This window comes from Canis lupus, chromosome Y, assembly GCF_048164855.1.
Source record: "Canis lupus baileyi chromosome Y, mCanLup2.hap1, whole genome shotgun sequence".
Classification (NCBI taxonomy): Eukaryota; Metazoa; Chordata; class Mammalia; order Carnivora; family Canidae; genus Canis; species Canis lupus.
The window spans coordinates 11,016,124-11,033,325 of record NC_132877.1 but is presented as its reverse complement, the minus strand read 5'-3'; positions in this window follow the sequence as shown (position 1 = coordinate 11,033,325).

Genomic DNA, 17,202 nt, shown 5'->3' with positions numbered 1-17,202 from the left:
CAGAGCAGAACACACTGTGATCTCAGTGGAGCAGGCTCACACTTCTTTACCCCTCATTGTGTGTCTGTGTATGTGTAAGTGTGTGTGTGTGCATGTGTGTATACGGGACAGAGGAGAGGAATATGCCTTCTGGGCAGAAACCAATTGTCAGGTGTTGGAAGCCTGACACATAGCAGACAAAATGAGATGGTGAGTGCTGAGGACCAAGCTCAATTTTGAATGTTTGTCATGAGCCCAAGTGTCTTTTTCATCTGGCTTCCTCCTTGCCACATATCTCTTCAGCTACCTTTGTGATCTGAACTCGAGAACACAATTTCTAATGGTGGTGTCCATTGGGGTGATGTCTAGGGAGGACCCTAACGTCTCTTGGCCCTGTATATACAGGAAACTGCATTTGAAGAGCTGTGCCCAGGAGATCTTGGAGGAGATGGTCTGTGGCTTCAAATATTCTAACTCCCTAGACAATGATTGGGTGCACCAGGCAAACAAGGATCAGTGCTATTCTGAAGTGAGAATGGGAAGAGGATTCTCCACACAAATATGGCCCTCACAGAAATATGGTTAGAAACCTTGGGCCCTCCTGTCATGTTTCCACATGACTGTCCCTCATGCCCAACCACAAAGAGATTTGAACCTCCAGCTATGCTACGAATGAGGTGAAAGGCACTCTTCACCTACGTTGGAATGGTGCAGAATATAATTCATTTTTTGGAGGAGTCGCAGTGTTTTGTTTGTTTCACTCAGAGCAATGAGTATCTTTGCATTTTACTACTATTTTTATTATTTCCCATATCCTTCTCAGATATCCTGTATAGAACGCAGCTCCACTATCTTTGCAGAGCGTCTCCCAACCCTTACATATAATCACACTAAAAGCGTGATTTACTACAAAAAGAAGGATGGGATGAAGCCATTCTATGTGTTTATCTATAAGGTGTCTGTCAGATCACATCAGATCATTGTAGGCCCAACATATCAAGAGCTGTGTCCTTATAGATATTCATATTACTTTATCAGTGAGGTAAACTGTTTATATTACTCATTCAGCTATTCCAACTTATTCTAAGTAATAAAGTATATTCATTAAAAGTAATGAGATCAATTTTTGATGTTTAACAACAAACTAATACTCAAACGCTAGCTTCATAATATCTACCATGGAATGAGATCAAACTTGAGTTGAAAATTTTATTTTCTACTCTGGTTATAAACTAAAATCTCACCAAAAATTTAAAGTGTACACTTGAAACAAAAATAACATGCCTTTATATGTTTGCCTCAGTACACTGCACTGAGTAAACTAGAATAATCATACCTATTATTTTTTAATGCAGAAAGAGAAAGTACAAGGATAGGAGGGGCAGAGGGAAAAAGAAAACATCTTCAGCAGGCTACATAGCCAACATAGAGCCCAAAATGAGGCTCAATTTTAGGACCTGGAGATCATGACCTGAGTCAAGACATAGACACTTACCTGACAAAGCCACCCAGGTATCGCTAGAATAATGAATTTGAATCAACTTAGTGATTGAATCTCCATGGTATCTTCCATTGAATCATTTACATAGTATGTACTTGGTTATTTCCAAAATATGGGTTTTGCTGGTCCACATCGACAAGGATACTGAACATTTCACAACTCTGTACGAGCAGATGGGGAGTCAGTTTCTGGGATGAGACCATTTACACTCAATCCAATGTACCTTGTCCACATTCCTGCATTCCATGGGTGAGACAGTTTCTTTTGCTGTGCAGAAGCTTTTTATCTTGATTAAGTCTCAATAATTCATTTTTGCTTTTGTTTCTCTTGCCTTAATGGATGAATCTTGCAAGAAGTTACTGTGGCCAAGTTAAAAAAAGGTGTTGCCTGTGTTCTCCTCTAGGATTTTGATGGAATCTTGTCTCACATTTAGATCTTTCATCCATTTTGAGTTTATCTTTGTGTATGGTGAAAGAGAGTGGTCTAGTTTCATTCTTCTGCATGTGGAGGTTCCTTAAAGAGTTACAAATAGACCTGCCCTATGACCCAGCAGTTGCACTGTTGGAGATTTACACCAAAGATACAGATGCAATGAAACACCAGGACACCTGCACCCCGATGTTTAGAGCAGCAATGTCCACAATAGCCAAACTGTGGAAGGAGCCTTGATGTCCACCAAAAGGTGAATGGATAAAAAAAGATGTGGGTAATGTATACAATGGAATAGTACTGAGCCATTAGAAATGACAAATACCCACCATTTACTTCGTTTTGGATGGAACTGTAGGGTATAATGCTGAGTGAAATAAGTCAATTGGAGAAGGACAAACATTATATGTTCTCATTCATTTGGGGAATATAAATAATAGTGAAAGGGAATATAAGGGGGGGAGAAGAAATGTGTGGGAAATATCAGAAAGGGAGACAGAACATAAAGACTCCTAACACTGGGAAATGAACTAAGGGTGGTGGAAGGGGAGGAGGGCAGGGGGGTTGGGGTGACTGGTTGGTGGGCACTGAGGGGGGGCACTTGATGGGATGAGCACTGGGTGTTATTCTGTATGTTGTCAAATTGAACACCAATAAAAAATAAATTTATTATTATTATTAAAAAAACTTCATAAACTATCCACTTTTATGCATGCAACAACATGTTTGTAATATTGGTGCCCAAATAAATGACAGGACATCTGGAGCAAGTTGCTTTTCCTGAAGGACGTGTGTCTTCAGACCATTCAGGATGGTGATTCCAACAAATCTGAGCTGAGCAGAAGAAAATGTTGCTGAGGGAAAGAACCCCATCATGCTGTTTATTTCCCACTTTGCTGTTGCCAAAGGTAAACATTCTCTCAAATAAGGTAATCCTTGGCTACAGGCAACCACTCAGCACTCTTCCCACCAGGAAGATTATGTATTTCATCAAAATGAACAAATTCCATTACAATAGAATTTGTGTGTAAAGCAACCTAGAAAGCTACATTCATTCCTTGGTTGAAGACACTTAAGCGCACCCTGACAACATTAATTTTCACTTCCACTCTGATCATCTGGAAGAGTGTAATGACCAAAGTACCATAGGGTACATCTAGAAGGACACAGAATACCCGTCAGTACATTTTCATACCACTCAAGAATAACTCATGTAGGGATGCTTGAGTTGCTCAGGCATTTAAGTCTGTCTTCAGTTCAGGTCAGGCTGTCTGTGACCTGAAATCAAGCCTAGGGTGTGGCTCCATACTTAGGAAATGGTGTGTTTCTCTCTCCCTCTGTACCTCTCAACGTCTTCTGATCTCTTTCTGTCAAATACATAAATTAGATCTTGAGGAAAATTAGAGAGTGATTTGGAACTACTACTCATTATAAATGGAGGCCTAGAGGATATTGGGGCAATTGGTTATGACACATGGACTGATATGCACTGTTGGGCCACCCATCCATGATCTCAGGATTCTAAAATGTGCTGTGTAATGAGGTTTTTATTTTGTTTTGTTATGTTTTGTTTATTTTGGAATATTTACTCATCGTATGGTGTCAGTGGGACATATCTACTAGAGAATCTACCTCACTCTTTCCCTCTACATCTCCTATTCCTTGTATTTCTCTGTGTCCCTATCTGGCTATATTTTCTCTCTCTGTCTCAATCTCCTCTCTCTCTCTCTCTCTCGGTCTCTCGCTCTCACACTCTCTCACACACACACACAACACACACACACACACACACACTCACATGCTCTCACACACTCATAGAGTCAACAGGTCACCTTCCCAAGCCTATTGCACTCACACCTACTCCACGCACAGAGAATACATTGGCTTTCTAGGAGTGTAGAAACATAGACCTATTTTCTCACCTGGAAAATCTGCCTATCTCACACAGTCCCAAGCTTCAAGACCATGGAAACTCGGTGTCTACCCAGACTGAGTACAGCAAGGCTGCCCCATCTGACTTACTATTTAGATATTTTCCCAAGAAAGAGACTGGTTCCAGAAAACAGAACAGTTTGGATGGTTTCTGAGATGACCTGCAGTTACACAAAAGAGGATAAGATAGGCATCAGTTCATGCGTGTACTTTGTCATTGATTCCCCTGGTAAGTAGTGAACACCAAATGAGCAAAAATAGTAGTGTCAAAGTTCCTCAAAGGAAGCACAGATTTCACTCATGGAGAAAGCATGAGCCTTTCCTGAGGATAGATATCTCAAGTTGACTGAAGCAGCGATTCCAAATACAGAATTCCAGGTGGAGAAAGTGCTTCTGAGCAAATGTCCCCCACTGAACACTTAACATCCTCCTCTTCCAATACCCCACCAAAATGGTCTTTACTCCGAAAAATATACTGTTTCTTATCACATGTGTATTCACTTTGTAAAGAGGAAAACCAAGATAGCAGCATTTCTCATTCAGGCAAAATGGGGCAGACTTATCATACAAGTGTTAGGAGAGTCATTCTACGAGTTTTGGTGGACAAAATGCAGCACCACAGCCATGTCAACATCTAGGAGGGCACAGAATGACTATCAGTACATTGGTGGTGGTGCCCAGGTATTACTGAGATCAGTGTTTATATGTATCCAAGGGAAGACTGGATGATAATAACTGGGTAATAAGCATAAAGGGAGCTACTGCTAGGTCATTGGTGGATGAAGAAAAACTTTCTCCTCAGGCCAAGGTCCATGAGCCTGGGATCACTCTCCTCTTTGGGAAAGCTGCTCAACGGGGTTGTGCTTCTACCTTTCCCTCTACTCTCCCCTAGCATATGCTCTCTTGCTGTCTCTCTGTCTCTCTCTCTCCGAAAAATAAAAACTTCAAGAAAGGCAATGGCAACTTTAAGTAACATGAAATAATCAATGTAAAATAGAACTGATGTGCACATTGAATACAAATATAGGTTCCCTTCACTTATAGAGCTTGTTGTGAAGCCCAGCTGAATGTTCCTGCCTTCTTGACGTCTTCCAAAACCATTTCTGCCTCTGTAGATCCACATACGCTGTCATCTCTTTTGGATGATTTTGCCCTTGATTTCAACAATTTTTGGGTGGGCTTTTTCCATATTAGGCAGTTGTTGTCAACTGTTCTATTGAGTCTATTACTCTATTGTATTTATGCCAAATCTGTTGTAATAAAAATCATCCACTATGGGAGAGATTAAATACTGAATGTTTATCATTTACAAATAGCCATAGTTGTGAAAAAGAGTGGAGGGGTCAGGCTTCCACATATTCATTAATAGAGTCACAAGTGAAATGTACAGCATAGGGAATATGACCAATGGAATGCTAATAGTACTCTATATTTTTCTTTAGTATGGCACTCTGAGCAAAATTTAATAATAATCATTTTTTTTTTCAGAGAGAGAAAATAGAAAGTGTAAGGAGCAGAGGAGCAGATGGAATGGAAGAGAGACTACTAAGCAGGCTTCATGTTGAATATGGGTGAATTTGATGACTTGAGGTCATGACCAGAGCTGAAAACCAAGAGGCAGAAACTTAGTGGACAGAAACACCCAGTAGCCCCTAGAATATTTCTTGAGTCAATTTAATGAATGAATTTTTATTGTACCTTCTATTGATTCCTTTGATTGGTGAATTTTTCTGTTTCTGTAATCTTGAAATATTTTCATCACTTTCATCCATTTTCAGGCTAGTTGTACCCAATCGATTTCATAAATAGTTTTTGTTTGTGTTTTTAATTGTACATCCTGGGAAATGGAGAAGCATAGAGAGAGCTGTTGACATCTTTATGCTAGAAGACAGTCAACATGATTGATAACATAATCAGAGTTCAAACTTTTGATCCCATTACACATCATTGCTTTGCAGAGCCACCTGATTCAGTGAGCTGTACAAAGGCCTTGGAATTGCAGTACTCTTAAAGTAGCCAACGAAGAATATAAACTGATAAAGTCATGATAAAAAACAACATTGAGTGGCCCCCCAATAATTAAAAAGATCTGTCATATATCTAGCCATCTAGTTTTGGCAAATAGATCACAAAATGTTGAAATCTGAATTACACAGAGTATCTGCACATGTTCTGGAGCACCATTTACAACACCAAAGAAAAAAAGAAATGACTTCATGACCATTGATGAACAAAAGGATAAAAAAAAATTAGTCTATCTGTAGAATGAAATATTTTTCCATGTTAAGAGGAAGTAAATCTCAACAATTGTGATGACATGCATGGCTATGGAGGCCATTATGTTAAGAGAAATAATTAGGCAGTGCAAGACAAATACTGCATGATGGCACTTATATGGGGAATCTAGAATATTCAATACACAGCATCAGAGAATAGAATAGGAGTGAGAAGAAGGGACAAAGTGGAAAATGTTGCAGGTAGTGTTGAAATTTAAATGATACAAATTCAGTATGTTCTGAAATTCTGCATGAAACCAAGGGCATTTAATAAGCAACACTGTATCATACGCTTGAAAATTATGAAGAGATGAGATGATATCAAATGCACTTACTGTCAAGGAAGGACAAACAAATTGTTAGCAGACACCATGTGGGGACATACCTTTCTTTAGGTAAGGTACTATAGAATACAGAACAACACAGTCATTGAGAACTGAAAGTGTGGTGTTGATGACTTGCCAAGAGTTAGAATATGATGAGGAAGGGGTCCAGGACTGGACTGGAGTTGGTTCCCTGTGGGGAGAGGACCTGAATACCTGAGACCTTCCAAGGGTCACGGATATTATGCTCTGCACCCCTGAACTAAGGGCTGCCTCAATCTCTTTCTCAAATCATCCTGCCCTTTGTTCCCTGTGCAAGATATTTTATAACCTGGAGGGCTGCCTGACCCAAGAGTAAGGTTAACATTGTAACTCAGCCATCCACCTCCTGATTTCAATCCCTGACCCAAAACACAAAGCAGTTGCCCCCAAGTCAAGATCTGGAATGGCAATGGTAGCCCAACTATGGTCATCCTCCTTAGTGTTCACACTGCCATCTGTCTCACAAGGAGCCATCCTGGGCACCAGTGGACAACCCTAAATGAGAAGTGGACTGCTCCCAAGCTGACTCAGAACCCAGGACCTTCCAAGCATAATGTCTGATGAGAACTCTTCAAAGAAGTAGCTTCCCTTCTAGTGACCAACCATGATGAGCAGTTATTGTGAATTCATGACATTCAAGAATGTTTTAGGCCTCAGGGTGATGCTATCATCACACATACTACCACATGTTTCTCATAATTGTTTTCCTTATGGAGGCTCCATGTCAATCATAGAAACTAGACCCATGACTCTACACCAAGAGTCACACTCACCAACAATGAGCCAGCTGGCCAATCACCACTCTGCTACAAAATTCTGAGTATCTTTATGATATGTCCTGAAGTCATACCATGCCATGACACTGATTTGTCAGGCATTGATCAGCTCTGTATCTCAGCTGTAAAAGAGAAATCAATGAGGGTGGTGGATACCAAGCTAACCATAAATTGGACCTTTTTTTTAAATTTTTTTTTATTTATGATAGTCACAGAGAGAAAAAGAGAGAGAGGCAGAGACATAGGCAGAGGGAGAAGCAGGCTCCATGCACCGGGAGCCTGATGTGGGATTCGATCCCGGGTCTCCAGGATCGCGCCCTGGGCCAAAGGCAGGCGCCAAACCGCTGCGCCACCCAGGGATCCCCATAAATTGGACCTTGAGTCTTATATTTCATTGCCCTAGGGGTAGAGTCACAGGATTTCAGCTTTACTAGCACTCCCCATACATAAAATGCAATCAAATACCATGAAAGAAACTCCTTGATTCTGAGCAAAGCGAGGTTACGTGCTGAAGAACAGCTCAGCACTGACAGGCTTTGACTAGGTTATCTAATGGTGCCACCAAACACTCAGCACCTTCAAACTGACCACAACCATGGATTTGAATTGACCACTATTGTAGATTTAAGCTAAACATAATCATGCTCTGAACTCACAAGAGCTATGGCCCAAAAATGATCAGTTTTCTTTGTCCTTTTCCTCTTAGTGACTATGGAAGGATCTGTACCACCATGGCGCAAGAGCTCCCCTGTGCTATGTAACAACTGAGATGACATCATAATTATAGACAGTGTTGGGATTTCCCTTGGAAAAGGTGGTTCCTGACATAGACTCAGACGCGATAACTCCTTTGCAAAATAACCAACGATCCCATGCCTGACTAATCACTGCAGTTTATTTCAGTAACTGGAGTCTGAGATTTGGGGCTACAAGCCTCAATTCATATCCTGGCTTCTTAATACAGAGTTCATGAATCTCATTACTGTGCCTCTGGTTCTCCAGTCAAGGAGTAAGAGTCAACAAAACCTCACATATGTGTTTGTTGAGCATTGAATGAATAAATGTATGGATAGTGATCAGAAAGCTTAAGTAGAAGCTAAATAGCCTATCTGAGATCTCATATTTCAGAACATCCATAGCTGTGTTGAAACCTGGATGTTTGAGTTCCCAGACCATTACTCTCTAACACGAAGGAGGTATGCCTAAATACAAGTATTGTACCTTAACACAATTTAGTATTGACAGAATTAAGCATGTTGAAAAAAAAAACTATTGATTTCTCCCCGAATATACTCTTGGGACCCTTGAACAAAAGTATACATGACTCTCCTGTACAGCCTTCCACTCCCTGAGTCATGATCAGCACATCAAATGAGATGAATAGTAGTGCACAGGAAAGTAGAGTCACTAGAATCAAATCTGTTAAAACATGTGAAAAATTGTCATTGTGCATTATTTATTCCTCACACACATATACATGCCTCAAAACAGTGCCAGAGAACTTGGTATGTCATAGAAAAAAAAGCATGCATTAGTTTTGAAAAGAGCTCTGGAGAGCAGTTCAGGAGAACTGAGAAACAGGTAATATGAAACCACTCTAATGAATTCTAATTCTGTTCTCAATAGACATTTGTAGGTGCAAATGCTTGCCATTATCCACTTTTTTAAATTTTTATTTATTTATGATAGTCACACACACAGAGAGAGAGAGAGAGAGAGAGGCAGAGACACAGGCAGAGGGAGAAGCAGACTCCATGCACCGGGAGCCCGACGTGGGATTCGATCCCGGGTCTCCAGGATCGCGCCCTGGGCCAAAGGCAGGTGCCAAACCGCTGCGCCACCCAGGGATCCCCATTATCCACTTCTGTAAAAAAATTACTTTGTCTACTTGTGTGTACATCAGCATTTTTTTGTATGACTAAGAAGTCTTACATGGTTATCTCTCAGTCATTAAATCAATTAATTAACTAATTATCCATGTTTGAATGCAAGTATAAAGACTGGCTATTTGTTGCAAAAATGATAAAAATGTCATATGTTCACAAGCTTGTACCTTACATGGGGAGGAATGGGATGACGGTTAGCATAAAATTGATATCTCAATAAAGTGTAACTAGGGAAAATGCCCAAAATGTAAAAGGAAATGTGTGTTGGGACATTAATTGAAAAATAGACACTGATTCTTTTTTTAACATTAAGTCAACATTTATTCTTGGAGAGGGGCACACACAATTTTCAAGATGAGGAAGAATAGCTAAGAGATGTTTCATAAAACATTTTACCTAACTCAAAAGACCCTTGGCCCCATTTCCCAAGCACTCATGGAGTAAGACAGGAGACCTACAGAGTTTCAGAAAGTTTATGTTGGGACATTGAGAACCTCAGATTCTTTTTTTTTCTGCTTTTGATTTTTTAATTGGGAAAGGATAGTTTTATTTATTTATTTTTTTTATAAATTTATTTTTTATTGGTGTTCAATTTTCCAAGATATAGAATAACATGCAGTGCTCATCCTATCAAGTGCCCCCCTCAGTGCCCATCACCCAGTCACCCCATCCCCTGCCCACCTCCTTTTCTACCACTTCTAATTCGTTGCCCAGTTAGGAGTCTCTCATGTTCTCTCTATCTGATATTTGCCACTCATTTATTATCCTTTCCCTTTCATTCCCTTTCAATATTTTTTATGTTCCCCAACTGAATGAGACCATATAATGTTTGTCCTTCTCTGCTGGACTTCTTTCACTCAGCATAATAATCTCCAGTTCCATCCATGTTGAAGTAAATGGTGGATGTTTATCATTTCTAAAGGCTGAGTACTATTCCATTGTATACATATACCACATTTTCTTTATCCATTCATCTTTCAGTGGACACCAAGCTTCCTTCCACAGTTTGCCTATTGTGGACATTGATGCTATAAATATTGGGGTTCAGGTGTCCCGGCATTTCAATGCATCTGTATCTTTGTTGTAAATCCCAAGCAGTGCAATTGCTGGGTCGTAGGACAGATCTATTTTTAACTCTTTGAGGAATCTCCACACAGTTTTCCAGAGTGGCTGCACCATTTCACATTCACATCAACAGTGTAGGAGGCTTCCCCTTTCTCCACATCCTCTTCAACATTTGTGGTTTCCTGCTTTGTTAATTTACTCCATTCTCACTGGTGTGAGATGGTACCTCATTGTGGTTTTGATTTGTATTTCCCTGATGGCAAGTGATGCAGAGCATTTCCTCAAGTGCTTGTTGGCCATTTCTATGTCTTCCTCTGTGAGGTTTCTGTTCATGTCTTTTGCCCTTTTCATGATTGGATTGCTTGTTTCTTTGGTGTTGAGTTTAATAAGTTGTTTATAGATCTTGGAAACTAGCCCTTTATCTGATATGTCATTTGCAAATACCTTCTCCCATTCTGTAGGTTGTCTTTGAGGTTTTTTTGACGGTATCTTTGGCTGGGCTTATTATCTGGATGAAATCCCAATAGTTCATTTTTGCTTTTGTTTCTCTTGCCATAAAGGATGAATCTTGCAAGAAGTTACTGTGGCCAAGTTCAAAAAGGGTGTTCACCTGTGTTCTCCTCTAGGATTTTGATAGAATCTTAATCCCCCATTAAGATCTTTCATCCTCCCCCCCCCAAAAAAAAGATCTTTCATCCCCTTTGAGTTTATCTTTTATATGGCGCAAGAGAGTGGTCTACTTTCATTCTTCTACATGTGGATGTCCAATTTTGCCAGCACAATTGCTTGAAGAGACTCTTTTCCAGTGGATAATCTTTCCACCTTTATCGAATATTAGTTGACCCTAAAGTTGAGAGTTCACTTCTGGATTCTCTATTCTGTCCCATTGATATATGTGTCTGTTTCTGTGCCAGTGCCACACTGTCTTGATGACCACAGTTTTGTAGTACAACCTGAAATCGGGCATTGTGAGGACCCAGCTATGGTTTTCTTTTTATAAATTCCCTGGCTATTTGGGGTTTTCATGATTCCACACAAATCTTATAATTTTTTCCAACTCTCTGAAGAAAGTCCATGGTATTTTGATAGGGATTACATTAAAAGTGTAAATTGCCCTGGATAACATTGAAATTTTCACATTAACTCTTCTAATCCATGAGCATGAAATATTTTTCCGTCTCTTTGTGTCTTCCTCACTTTGTTTCAGAAGTGTTCCATAGTTTTAGGGCGTAGATCCTTTACCTCTTTGGTTAGGTTTCTTCCTAGGTATCTTATGTTTTTGGGTGCAATTGTAAATGAGATTGGCCCCCTAATTTCTCTTTTTTTCAATCTAATTGTACGTGTATAGAAAAGCTACTGACTTATTGATTTTGTATCCTGCCACACTGCATAATTGCTCTATGAGTTCTAGCAATCTTGGGGTGGAGTCCTTTGATTTTCTCTCTAGAGTATCATGTTATCTGGGAAGAGGGAGAGTTTGACTTCTTCTTTGCCAATTTGAATGCCCTTTATTTCTTTTTGTTGCCTTATTGCTGAGGCTAGGACTTCTAGTACTGTTTTCAATATCAGGGTTGAGAGTGGGCATCCATGTCCTGTTCCTGATCCTAGGGGAAAGGCTCCCAGTGCTTCCCCATTGAGAATAATATTTGCTGTGGGCTTTTTGTATATGGCTTTTAAGATGTTGAGGAATGTTCTCTGTATCCCTACACTCTGAAGAGTTTTGATCAGGAATGGATGCTGTATTTTGTCAAATGCTTTCTCTGCATCTAATGAGAGGATCATATGGTCCTTTTTTTTTCTCTTGCTGATATGATGACACATTGATTGTTTTACGAGTGTTGAACCAGCCTTGTGTCCCGGGGATAAATCCTAATTGGTCATGGTGAATAATTTTCTTAATGTGTTGTTGGATCCTACTGGCTAGTATCTTGTTGAGAATTTTTGCATCCATGTTCATCAGGGATATTGGTCTGTAATTCTTCTTTTTGGTGGGGTCTTTGGTTTTGGAATTAAGGTGATGCTGGCCTCATAGAACGAGTTTGGACGTATTCCATCTCTTTTTATCTTTCCAAACAGCTTTACTAGAATAGGTATGGTTTCTTCTGTAAACATTTAATAGAATTCCCCAGGGAAGCCATATAGCTCTGGACATTTGTGTCTTGGGCGGTATTTGATGACTACTTCAATTTCCTCACTGGTTATTGGCCTGTTCAGGTTTTCTATTTCTTCCTGTTCCAGTTTTGGTAGTTTCTGGCTTTTCAGAAATGCGTCCATTTCTTCTAGATTGCCTCATTTATTGGCATATAGCAGTTCATAATATGTTTTTAAAATCATTTTTATTTCCTTGGTGTTGGTAGTGATCTCTCCTTTCTCATCCATGATTTTATTAATTTGAGTCTTATCTCTCTTCTTTTTAATAAAGCTGGCTAAAGGTTTATCTATCTTATTAATTCTTTCAAAGAACCAAACCCTGGGTTTGTTGATCTGTTCTACAGTTCTGGTCTCGATTTTGTCAAGTTCTGCTCAAGTCTTTATTAACTCTCTTCTTCTGCTGGGTGTAGGATCTATTTGCTGTTTGTTCTCTAGCTCCTTTAGGTGTAAGGTTAGTTTTGTATTTGAGTTCTTTCCAGTTTTTTGATGGATGCTTGTATTGAGATATATTTCCTCCTCAGGACTGCTTTTGCTGTATTCCAAAGATTTTGATTGGTTGTGTCTTCATTCTCATTAGTTTCCATGAATCTTTTTAATTCTTCCTTTTTTCCCTGGTTGATCCTTTCATCTATTAGCAGGATGGTCCTTAACCTCCACGTGTTTGCTTAGAAGACCTATCTAGTATAGAAAGTGCTAGGTTGAAATCACCACGTATAAGTGTATTATTACCTAAGTATGTTTTAGTTTTGGTTATTAATTGATTGATATATTTGTCAGCTCCCCTTTGGTGCATATATATTTTGATTGTCAAGTCTTCTTCTTGAATAGATCCTTTTTTAAATTTTTTTTACATTTTATTTATTTATGATAGTCACAGAGAGAGAGAGAGAGAGAGGCAGAGAGACAGGCAGAGGGAGAAGCAGGCTCCATGTACTGGGAGCCTGACGTGGGATTCGATCCCGGATCTCCAGGATCACGCCCTGGGCCAAAGGCAGGCGCCAAACCACTGCGCCACCCAGGGATCCCTTGAATAGATCCTTTAAGCGTGATATAGTGTCTCTCTTCATCTCTCACTACAGGTGTTGGGAGAAATTTTAGTTTATCTGATATAAGGATGGCTAACCTGGGTTTCTTTTGAGGTTTGAGGACTATTTGAATGGTAAATGGTTCTCCAACCTTTTATTTTCAAGTTGTAGGTGTCCTTATGTCTTAAATGTGTCTCCTGTAAACAGCAAATATGTGGGTCCTGCTTTTTTGGCAGTCTGACACCCTGCGCCTTTTGATGGGGTCATTAAGCCCATTCATGTTCAGAGTTAATATTGAAAGATATGAATTTAGTGTCATCATGATAACTATTCAATCCCTGTTTTTGTTGATTGTTCCATTGGAGTTCTTGAAGAATTTTAAGAGTCCCCCTTCATGACACTTCTTGGGGTGAAAGGTAGAAAGACTACACTTCAGTCTTCAGCCCTGGAGATGAGGGAAGTCATGTTTGACAAATCTGCAGAGTACAATGGTGCCTGGATACTCCAATTCTCCCCTAGCAGACATTGGGGGACATTGAAATGTGGAATGTTTAGGTTTCCTCAGGAAGTCTTAGACACCCTAGCTCTCAAGTCCTCTTCCTATAGGAAGTGGAGGTTTCTCCTTTTCTGTGGTTGCTGGCCCCCAGCAAGGAGAACATTCAATTTGTTCAATGGTCACCCAATCTGCCTTTCCCATAGGAAGCTGGAAGCTGTGTTCCAGTCCCTTGTATGGACTCAACATGGACCCCAGTTTCCTGGTCTGGCTGAGATCGTGGCTGATGGCACCTCAATCTTAACATTCTCCCAGGATCGCTAATTTAATCCATTTCCCTGAACCAATATGTGGGCACTCTACTGGCTCAGGCACATGGGTAATTTCTGCATTCCAGGAATATTGAGACTTCTCTCACCTCTGTTCCTGCACCCTTTCACTAATGAACCCCTTTTAGGCAGAGAAGTCTCTGGAGGAGCAGATTTCTAAAGGTCCAGTTTTTGAACTTCAGGGCTCTTTCACTTTCCTGCAGCTGGCTTATAGATACTCCCACCTCACACCACCCATGATCCTCTGATAAATCCATTCCATTATACTACTCCACACACCACTGTGCAAATATTTTTCACTTTTACATTTGTAGAGTCAGCCATTCTGGCTTAGATTGCAGCTTGAATTCACTGGTATTCAGGATGGCTTGATAGTTATGTAGCTAAATTTAGGGGACGAGCTGACATAAAGACCTCTACTGCACGAACTTCAATCCATCTGAAATTTGTTTTTTAATCAGCCTAATCCAAACTGAATCATAGTTAGTCTATGAAACCAGTCTTTTCCCAAGAAATTCAAGTTTCTTTTCAGTAAAATTCAGCTTTATTTAGGTTTACTGAAGCTAGAGACAACTAGGCTGTCCATCCTTATATGAATGAAAAAAAAAACCTCCATTCAATCCATTCAATGAAATATTATTCTGTAATAAAAAGCGATTGAGCTTTAAATATTATTCTGTAATAAAAAGCGATTGAGCTCTTGGGGAGCCTGTTTTTCTTAGATGGTTAAGCTTCTGATTATTAATTTTGCTAGATTTTGCCTCAGATTCTTGATATCAAGCCACATGATAGCCACATGGTCTGTCTGAAACCTGCTTAAGATTCCCCCCAATAAAATATCCTCTCTCCCTCATCATCTGCCATTTCTCCCTACACTTGCACTCTTTCTCTCTAAATAAATATTAGCAATAGAAATACCTGATTTGGGGATCCCTGGGTGGCACAGCTGTTTGGCGCCTGCCTTTGGCCCAGGGCGCGATCCTGGAGATCCGGGATCGAATCCCACATCAGGCTCCCGGTGCATGGAGCCTGCTTCTCCCTCTGACTGTGTCTCTGCCTCTCTCTCTCTCTCTCTCTCTCTCTCTCTGTGACTATCATAAATAAATAAAAATTAAAAAAAAGAAATACCTGATTTATCAAACCACAAAAAAGTCATGGATGAACATTAACTGAATAGTTAAAAGTGAAAAAATTAAGGAAATCCCAAACACTGACATGTTTTATGTCTCTAATTGTCCCAAAAGGAGAGCCATACAGATGACAAATCTCAATGATTAAGAAGATTTCTATGCAAAGTGCAAAAGCATGAATAGTTGAATCCTGGGAATTAAAGACAGTCTCCATAGCCAACATGGAGCCAAACATGAAGCTCAATTTCAGGACCTGGAGATCACCACCTGAGTAAAAATCACGAGCTAGACACTTAAACAACAAATCTGATGAAGTGCTGCTAGAATAATTAATCTTGAATCAACTCAGTGAATGAATTTCCATGGTATCTTCAAATGAATCATTTGTATAGTACATATTTTGTTATCTCCAAGATACAGTTTTCACTGGTCCACATCCCCAAGGAGATAGACTGATTTGACCTGTTAGAAATATTGTCCAATGTACTTGAATAAGACACTGAAAAATACATTGAAATACAATGGACTGTTGTCACCTTGCTGTCAAAACCATACAATATCACAAAAATAAAACCATACAACAATGAGTGATACTTTTATCAAAGTTCAAATATTTGATGCCATCACTCATCATTTACCTTGCAAAGCCACCTGTGTGAGAGTATGTTTTAGAAAGGTCTTGGAGTTGACACAGATTTAACCTACCCAACACATAATGTAACTGCTGACTTTAGTATGAAAACCAAAAGGGAATCTTCAAAAGCCTATAAAAAGCACTACCATTTGATCCAGTAATCCCAATTTTGGGAAATATATCCCAAAGTCTCTGGGATATATCTCTGACATACGGACTTCAGAGAGATATCTATATTCAAAAGCATTGTTCAAAAATAGCACCTGGTCCCAACAACTTTCAAACCATCCTGAAAACCTACAAATTCGACCTGATATTTAAAGAAAGAACAGCTGGAAGGCTACAGAGAGAACGGTTTTCGCTTCTAACAAGGTAGGAAGGCAGAAAAATAAAATAAAACATAAAAGAATCAAGTGGGGGAGGGGCAACACAAGAAGCCACGTTAAAGTCTGTGGAGAAACCCTCTAAGACAGGAAAGCCCATCCTGGGAGACGCAGGAATGTTAAAAAATCTATACCAGATTTTTCCCAGATGGAAAAGTGCTCAGCAGAGAACTCCAGCAGAACCGCAGGAGGGGCAGTGTAGCCCTCAGTTTTCCCAAGTTACTAACAGAGGAGTTGCATCTGGGGGAAATCGCACCACATATCAATGGCCAATTTTGGTATAGGGTTGGAGCGGGCATCCGTCAGGGCCTTGGGAGAAGCCGATCATTCAGGTGGAGGCTCAGGATGGATGGGTCTGGTACAGATGCAGTGAAATGCTGGAACACCTGCACCCCAATCTTTATAGCAGCAATGTTCACTATATCCAAACTGTGGAAGGAGCCTCATTGTCCATCGATAGATGAATGGATAAAGAATATGTGAGATATATATAAGGAATATTAATTAGCCATTAGAAAGAATGAATACCCACCATTTATTTTGTGGTAGATGGAACTGGAAGGTATTATGCTGAGCGAATTCTGTCAATGAGAGAAGGATAATTATAATGTGGCTCACTCATACAGGGGATATAAAAAATAATGAAAGGTATCAAGGGGAATAATAGAAAAAGAGTGGGAGGGATCCCTGTGTGGTGCAGTGGTTTGGCGCCTGCCTTTGGCCCAGAGCACGATCCTGGAGACCTGGGATTGAATCCCACATCGGGCTCCTGGTGCATGGAGCCTGCTTCTCCCTCTGCCTGTGTCTCTGCCTCTCTCTCTCTCTCTCTCTCTCTCTCTCTGTGACTA